The sequence below is a fragment of the Protomyctophum parallelum genome (genome assembly GCF_964188405.1).
Source record: "Protomyctophum parallelum genome assembly, chromosome: 7".
Lineage (NCBI taxonomy): Eukaryota > Metazoa > Chordata > Actinopteri > Myctophiformes > Myctophidae > Protomyctophum > Protomyctophum parallelum.
The window spans coordinates 3,440,511-3,450,406 of NC_139705.1; positions in this window are offsets into that span (position 1 = coordinate 3,440,511).

Genomic DNA, 9,896 nt, shown 5'->3' on the forward strand with positions numbered 1-9,896 from the left:
GAGTAATGCCTGGTCGATGCCAATATACAAAGAGTTGCAATAATCTATTCTTGATGAAATCAAAGCATGGATAACCATCTCCAGCTGTTTTTAGGGGGAGGTAGGATTTGACCATGGCGATGATTGGAAAAAGAGAGTTTTAATGACGGAGCTGATTTGTTTATTACGTTTAAAATCTTTATCAAAAATAAAACCAAGAGGGGGGACAGTGGCACAGTCGGTAGTGTTGTCGGCACAGCTAGAAGATCCTGGGTTTGATTCCCGCTGTGGGCGCTGGGGGCGTGTTCTCTCCTCTGCGTCATCAATGCCCATACCCGAGGGGGGGTTGGCGAAAGGGCCTTTCTGTGTGGCGTTTGTATGTTCTCCCCATTTCCCCTAGGGTGGGTCCCGTCACATGTTCTCCCCGTGTCCCCTAGGGTAGGTACCCTCACATGTTCTCCCCGTGTCCCCTAGGGTAGGTACCCTCATATGTTCTCCCCGTGTCCCCTAGGGTAGGTACCCTCACGTGTTCTACCCGTGTCCCCTAGGGCAGGTACCCTCACAAAAACATGCAGTAATCCTGGTCGGAATTTGTTAAGGAGATAACTGTTACAATTGTTTAATTCAACAGACCCATTCAGGATTCTAAAAACGCCTTCTCAATCCTGACCTAAATTTTAAGTGTTTAGAGAGGCACTTGTCTTTATCTCATTGGGCAAATCATTCCATTGCACCGTTTGTACTACATGGAATACAAGCTACTGTTATGCTAATTACTGTCTGTTATTTACTAAGTATTATTTCTAGTAGTATTATTCACTGTCTCTGTTGTTTATGTATTGTTATTTCTGTTTGTATGATTCCAGAAGTGTCCACCACAGAGCAGAGTCTCCAACTCCCAGCCTTCTGTCTGTGAAGAGTGACAGGTCTAGAGGAAATCCTCCTGACTTCAGTAACGAACCTGGACCTCCTGATTCACAGTATGTCAACCCTCCTATAAATATATACAACACTATAACACTGTAACACTATACGATATACACTATAACACTATACAATATACACTATAACATAAAGGGAGTCTACCAACGCGCCTCAAGCCTGAAACGGCTGATCCGGTGCTTCACAGGTGCAAGGACATCATGAGTTGCATAAGGAGAAGAGACTGGAGCAGCACGGACATTTAGAGCCTTTTATTTAGGTGCTGAGTATACAAACGACTAACGTTTCGAACTTGCGGTCTTCATCAGAGTCATGACTCTGATGAAGACCGCAACGTTAGTCGTTTGTATACTCAGCACCTAAATAAAAGGCTCTAAATGTCCGTGCTGCTCCAGTCTCTTCTCCTTATGCAATACACTATAACATATTTTATACTGACGGTGAGATGGCGGGCAGCTGTGTTCTGCACTAGCTGTAAACGCCTGAGTAATGCCTGGTCGATGCCAATATACAAAGAGTTGCAATAATCTATTCTTGATGAAATCAAAGCATGGATAACCATCTCCAGCTGTTTTTAGGGGGAGGTAGGATTTGACCGTGGCGATGATTGGGATTTGGAAGAGAGTTTTAACGACCGAGCTGATTTGTTTATTAAGTTTAAAATCTTTATAAAAAATAAAACCAAGAGGGGGGACAGTGGCACAGTCGGTAGTGTTGTCGCCTCACAGCTAGAAGATCCTGGGTTCGATTCCCACTGTGGGCGCTGGGGGCGTGTTCTCTCCTCTGCGTCATCAATGCCCATACCCGAGTCGGGGTTGGCGAAGGGGCCTTTCTGTGTGGAGTTTGTATGTTCTCCCCGTTTCCCCTAGGGTAGGTACCCTAACATGTTCTCCCAGTGTCCTCTAGGGTAGGTACCCTCACATGTTCTCCCCGTGTCCCCTAGGGTAGGTACCCTCACATGTTCTCCCCGTGTCCCCTAGGGTAGGTACCCTCACATGTTCTCCCCGTGTCCCCTAGGGTAGGTACCCTCACGTGTTCTACCCGTGTCCCCTAGGGTAGGTACCCTCACGTGTTCTCCCCGTGTCCCCTAGGGCAGGTACCCTCACAAAAACATGCAGTAATCCTGGTCGGAATGTGTTAAGGAGATAACTGTTACAATTGTTTAATTCAACAGACCCATTCAGGATTCTAAAAACGCCTTCTCAATCCTGACCTAAATTTTAAGTGTTTAGAGAGGCACTTGTCTTTATCTCCTTGGGCAAATCAATACATTGCACCGTTTGTACTACATGGAATACAAGCTACTGTTATGCTAATTACTGTCTGTTATTTACTTAGTATGTTTTCAAGTAGTATTATTCACTGTCTCTGTTGTTTATGTATTGTTATTTCTGTTTGTATGATTCCAGAAGTGTCCACCACAGAGCAGAGTCTCCAACTCCCAGCCTTCTGTCTGTGAAGAGTGACAGGTCTAGAGGAAATCCTCCTGACTTCAGTAACGAACCTGGACCTCCTGATTCACAGTATGTCAACCCTCCTATAAATATATACAACACTATAACACTGTAACACTATACGATATACACTATAACACTATACAATATACACTATAACATAAAGGGAGTCTACCAACGCGCCTCAAGCCTGAAACGGCTGATCCGGTGCTTCACAGGTTCAAGGACATCATGAGTTGCATAAGGAGAAGACCCTGGAGCAGCACGGACATTTAGAGCCTTTTATTTAGGTGCTGAGTATACAAACGACTAACGTTTCGACCTTGCGATCTTCATCAGAGTCATGACTCTGATGAAGACCGCAACGTTAGTCGTTTGTATACTCAGCACCTAAATAAAAGGCTCTAAATGTCCGTGCTGCTCCAGGGTCTTCTCCTTATGCAATACACTATAACATATTTTATACTGATGGTGAGATGGCGGGCAGCTGTGTTCTGCACTAGCTGTAAACGCCTGATTGATGCCTGGTCGATGCCAATATACAAAGAGTTGCAATAATCTATTCTTGATGAAATCAAAGCATGGATAACCATCTCCAGCTGTTTTTAGGGGGAGGTAGGATTTGACCGTGGCGATGATTGGAATTTGGAAGAAGAGAGTTTTAACGACGGAGCTGTATTGTTTATTAAGTTTAAAATCTTTATCAAAAATAAAACCAATAGGGTTGGACAGTGGCACAGTCGGTAGTGTTGTCGCCTCACAGCTAGAAGATCCTGGGTTCGATTCCCGCTGTGGGCGCTGGGGGCGTGTTCTCTCCTCTGCGTCATCAATGCCCATACCCGAGTCGGGGTTGGCGAAGGGGCCTTTCTGTGTGGAGTTTGTATGTTCTCCCCGTTTCCCCTAGGGTTGGTACTCTCACATGTTCTCCCCGTGTCCCCTAGGGTATAGTACCCTCACATGTTCTCCCTGTTTCCCTATAGTACCCTCACATGTTCTCCCCGTGTCCCTATAGGGTTGGTACCCTCAAATGTTCTCCCAGTGTCCCCTAAGGTATAGTACCCTTACATGTTCTCCCGGTGTCCCCTAGGGTAGGTACCCTCACATGTTCTCCCACTGTCCCTAGGGTAGGTACCCTCACATGTTCTCCCCGTGTCCCCTAGGGTAGGTACCCTCACATGTTCTCCCCGTGTCCCTATAGGGTTGGTACCCTCAAATGTTCTCCCAGTGTCCCCTAAGGTATAGTACCCTTACATGTTCTCCCACTGTCCCTAGGGTAGGTACCCTCACATGTTCTCCCCGTGTCCCCTAGGGTAGGTACCCGCACATGTTCTCCCCGTGTCCCCTAGGGTTGGTACCCTCACATGTTCTCCCCGTGTCCCGTAGGGTAGGTACCCTCACATGTTCTCCCCGTGTCCCCTACGGTAGGTACCCTCACATGTTCTCCCCGTGTCCCCTATGGGTAGGTAGCCTCACAAAAACTTGCAGTAATCCTGGTTGGAATGTGTTAAGGAGAAAACTGTTACAATTGCTCAATTCAACAGACCCATTGAGGATTCTAAAAACGGCTTCTCAATTCTGACCTAAGTTTTAAGTGTTTTAAGTGTGTTGTCTTTATCTCCTTGGGCAAATCATTCCATTGCACCGTTTGTACTACTAGTCCAGTACCTGCCTGTAGACCCTATCGCAATTTGGTGTTGGGGGAATTTCTCACTTGAACTGAGTCAATGGGTCCCTAGACATGAAAGATCAATGAGGTGCTTGTCCGCCATAGTGCCACGAATGGCGCAATGGCCACATCAAAAATGGCCGCCATCGGCTATGATGAAAATCCAACCTTTTTGTTTTTTAGTGTTTAAGCACATGTAATACATACATTTTGACTAATTGTGGTGTGTGGAATTCATTTCTGATATTGTTTTGATGATTTGGGGTGATTTTGACCTTGAAAGGTCATAGTCAAGGTCATTTTGCTATTCCACAGACCTTGGCCATAACTTGTCCATTTTTAGGAGTAAGAACAGGAACAATAAGTCTATTTCAACTAAATCTGACTCTTAAAATTAATTTCTGATATTGTTTTGACCATTAGGGATCATCCTGTCATTGAATTATTGATGTTAATGTCATTTTTCAATAATTCGATTATGATTCTTTAGTCGCTTTTACTATATATTTTCATGATTTGTTTTCTTTACATAAACAAAATACATGGGCATGAGAAAAACAACAACAGCACCATATGTGCTGTGTGAATAAGCCCATTGTACAAAATACTCTGTCCATGGCCCAAATGAGCCAATTCATTGCTATGGCAACCCCATAGTGGAGGTAAGTCAATATATCATAAGAATCGTTCACTTGATGGTACAAGCACCAAATTTGGTACACAAGTGCTTCAGAACCTACTCTCTCAGAAAAGTACGTTGTCCACTTGAAAAAACTAAATGGCCACCATTTTTCAAGATGGCCGCCAAATGAAAAGGGCCTTTTGTGGCAGTTCTGGACAACCGTGGGTCCGACCAACTCGAGACCGGGCACTGCACTCCCTGTGTGTGTGTGGAACGTGTGTGTCGAATTCGGTGAAGTCGGTGGGGCAAACGGTTCTCGGGTTACATGGATTACAGATGTACAGACACACACAGACTTGAATATATGTCAATGGGCAATGCCCATTGGGGTTTTTTTTAGATGATGGGTAAGAAGAGAGAGATGTGATGTCAGGTGGTGTGGGCTAAGAAGTGGTCAGGGCTAAGATAAAGTATATGAGATGTACAGTAAGTGCAAAGAGAGATGGTGAGGGAGGGAGAAAATGATTTGTACCAATTGACCAAACAGTAGACAGTAGTGTATCACGTTAAGGTGAGTATAGAGATGGAAATGTTCTAGCAAGTGAAGCCAGTGTATTGAGAATATGGGACATATGTGTCAGGAGTTATTTGTGACAGAAGGCTACCAGTGAGAGGGAAGATGTATACGATGGTAGTGAGACCAGCCATGCCGTACGGTTTGAAACGGTGGCACTGATGAAAAGGAGGCACAGCTGGAGGTGGCAGAATTAAGGATGCTATGGTTCTCATTAGGAGTGAAAAGGAAGGACATTATCAGAAATTACTGAATTAGAGGATCAGCCCAGGTTAGAAGGTTTGGGGATAAAGCAAGAGAGGTGAGGTTGAGATGGTTTAGACATGTGAAAAGGAGGGATGAGGGTACATTGGGAGAAGGATGCTGAAGATGTAGCTGCCAGGTAAGAGGATGGCCAAAGACAAGGTTTAAGGATGCTGTGAGAGATGACATGAAGGTGGCAGGTCACAGAGGAAGATGTAGAAAACAAAACCAAAAGGGGTCCTCCCCTTTTCCCTGTGCGTGCACACACACACACACACACACACACACACACACACACACACACACACACACACACACACACACACACACACACACACACACGGTACTCTACAGTACACTACAGTATGTTACAGTACAGTATGGTAAAGTACAGTAACGTGCGGTACGGCATGGTACAGTATGATACCATAAGGTATGGTACAGTACAGTATGATGCCGTACAGTACAGTAAGGTACAGTATGATACCATACAGTAAGGTACAGTATGGTACAGTATGGTACCATGCAGTACGGTACAGTACAGTACAGTACAGTACAGTACAGTACAGTACAGTATTGTACAGTATGATACCATACAGTAAGGTACAGTATGGTACAGTATGGTACCATGCAGTACGGTACAGTACAGTACAGTACAGTATTGTAAAGTATGATACCATACAGTACGGTACGGTATGGTATCATACAATTTACAATTTACAATTTAGGCATTTAGCAGACGCTCTTAATCCAGAGCGACTTACATTTAAGCAAGAACAAAAGCATGGGAATACATCACATAAAAGCATTTATCAATATCATGAAACATGCGTAAGCTAAGAAAGTAACAGTGGAATATCTATATAATGAAACTATACATACACTATACATATAAACTATACATATTTACTACTATGCTATACATATGTACTATGGCGTGCTATAACTATATACAATACAATTATAGTGCTGTCTACATAACATGCTATAAGTCTGTATCAGATGCTATCTAAGCCAACAGAAATGCTATCAAAGGGGTTACGGTAAGTGCTATGGGCCATGATGGAGTCTGAAAAGGTGGGTTTTCAGGCCACGGCGGAAATCATACTGTACCTTACTGTACTGTACGGCATCATACTGTACCATACCTTATGGTATCATACTGTACCATGCCGTACCGCACGTTACTGTACTTTACAATACTGTACTGTAACATACTGTAGTGTACTGTACAGTACCGTGTGTGTGTGTGTGCACGCACAGGGAAAAGGGGAGGACCCCTTTTGGTTTTGTTTTCTACATCTTCCTCTGTGACCTGCCACCTTCATGTCATCTCTCACAGCATCCTTAAACCTCGTCTTTGGCCATCCTCTTACCTGGCAGCTACATCTTCAGCATCCTTCTCCCAATGTACCCTCATCCCTCCTTTTCACATGTCTAAACCATCTCAACCTCACCTCTCTTGCTTTATCCCCAAACCTTCTAACCTGGGCTGATCCTCTAATTTAGTCATTTCTGATCAAGTCCTTCCTTTTCACTCCTAATGAGAAGCATAGCATCCTTAATTCTGCCACCTCCAGCTGTGCCTCCTTTTCATCAGTGCCACCGTTTCCAACCGTACGACAAATAACTCCTGACACATATGTCCCATATTCTCAATACACTGGCTTCACTTGCTAGAACATTTCCATCTCTATACTCACCTTAACCTGTTACACTACTGTCTACTGTTTGGTCAATTGGTACAAATAATTTTCTCCCTCCCTCACCATCTCTCTTTGCACTTACTGTACATCTCATCATCTAAAAAAACCCCCAATGGGCATTGCCCATTGACATATATTCAAGTCTGTGTGTGTCTGTACATCTGTAATCCATGTAACCCGAGAACCGTTTGCCCCACTTACTTCACCGAATTCGACACACACGTTCCACACACACACAGGGAGTGCAGTGCCCGGTCTCGAGTTGGTCGGACCCACGGTTGTCCAGAACTGCCACAAAAGGCCCTTTTCATTTGGCGGCCATCTTGAAAAATGGTGGCCATTTAGTTTTTTCAAGTGGACAACGTACTTTTCTGAGAGAGTAGGTTCTGAAGCACTTGTGTACCAAATTTGGTGCTTGTACCATCAAGTGAACGATTCTTATGATATATTGACTTACCTCCACTATGGGGTTGCCATAGCAATGAATTGGCTCATTTGGGCCATGGACAGAGTCTTTTGTACAATGGGCTTATTCACACAGCACATATGGTGCTGTTGTTGTTTTGCTCATGCCCATGTATTTTGTTTATGTAAAGAAAACAAATCATGAAAAGATATAGTAAAAGCGACTAAAGAATCATAATCGAATTATTGAAAAATGACATTAACATCAATAATTCAATGACAGGATGATCCCTAATGGTCAAAACAATATCAGAAATTAATTTTAAGAGTCAGATTTAGTTGAAATAGACTTATTGTTCCTGTTCTTACTCCTAAAAATGGACAAGTTATGGCCAAGGTCTGTGGAATAGCAAAATGACCTTGACTATGACCTTTCAAGGTCAAAATCACCCCAAATCATCAAAACAATATCAGAAATGAATTCCACACACCACAATTAGTCAAAATGAATGTATTACATGTGCTTAAACACTAAAAAACAAAAAGGTTGGATTTTCATCAGAGCCGATGGCGGCCATTTTTGATGTGGCCATTGCGCCATTCGTGGCACTATGGCGGACAAGCACCTCATTGATCTTTCATGTCTAGGGACCCATTGACTTAGTTCAAGTGAGAAATTCCCCCAACACCAAATTGCGATAGGGTCTACAGGCAGGTACTGGACTATACATGGAATACAAGCTACTGTTATGCTAATTACTGTCTGTTATTTACTTAGAATTATTTCTAGTAGCATTATTCACTGTCTCTGTTGTTTATGTATTGTTATTTCTGTTTGTATGATTCCAGAAGTGTCCACCACAGAGCAGAGTCTCCAACTCCCAGCCTTCTGTCTGTGAAGAGTGACAGGTCTAGAGGAAATCCTCCTGACTTCAGTAACGAACCTGGACCTCCTGATTCACAGTATGTCAACCCTCCTATAAATATATACAACACTATAACACTGTAACACTATACGATATACACTATAACACTATACAATATACACTATAACATAAAGGGAGTCTACCAACGCACCTCAAGCCTGAAACGGCTGATCCGGTGCTTCACAGGTGCAAGGACATCATGAGTTGCATAAGGAGAAGAGACTGGAGCAGCACAGACATGTAGAGCCTTTTATTTAGGTGCTGAGTATACAAATGACTAACGTTTCGACCTTGCGGTCTTCATCAGAGTCATGACTCTGATGAAGACCGCAACGTTAGTCGTTTGTATACTCAGCACCTAAATAAAAGGCTCTAAATGTCCGTGCTGCTCCAGGGTCTTCTCCTTATGCAATACACTATAACATATTTTATACTAACGGTGAGATGGCGGGCAGCTGTGTTCTGCACTAGCTGTAAACGCCTGAGTGATGCCTGGTCGATGCCAATATACAAAGAGTTGCAATAATCTATTCTTGATGAAATCAAAGCATGGATAACCATCTCCAGCTGTTTTTAGGGGGAGGTAGGATTTGACCGTGGCGATGATTGGAATTTGGAAGAAGAGAGTTTTAACGAAGGAGCTGATTTGTTTATTAAGTTTAAAATCTTTATCAAAAATAAAACCAAGAGGCGGGACAGTGGCACAGTCGGTAGTGTTGTCGCCTCACAGCTAGAAGAACCTGGGTTCGATTCCCGCTGTGGGCACTGGGGGCGTGTTCTCTCCTCTGCGTCATCAATGCCCATACCCGAGTCGGGGTTGGCGAAGGGGCCTTTCTGTGTGGAGTTTGTATGTTCTCCCCGTTTCCCCTAGGGTAGGTACCCTCACATGTTCTCCCCGTGTCCTCTAGGGTAGGTACCCTCACATGTTCTCCCCGTGTCCCCTAGGGTAGGTACCCTCACATGTTCTCCCCGTGTCCCCTAGGGTAGGTACCCTCACATGTTCTCCCCGTGTCCCCTAGGGTAGGTACCCTCACATGTTCTCCCCGTGTCCCCTAGGGTAGGTACCCTCACATGTTCTCCCCATGTCCCCTAGGGTACGTACCCTCACATGTTCTCCCCGTGTCCCCTAGGGTAGGTACCCTCACGTGTTCTACCCGTGTCCCCTAGGGTAGGTACCCTCACGTGTTCTCCCCGTGTCCCCTAGGGCAGGTACCCTCACAAAAACATGCAGTAATCCTGGTCGGAATGTGTTAAGGAGATAACTGTTACAATTGTTTAATTCAACAGACCCATTCAGGATTCTAAAAACGCCTTCTCAATCCTGACCTAAATTTTAAGTGTTTAGAGAGGCACTTGTCTTTATCTCCTTGGGCAAATCA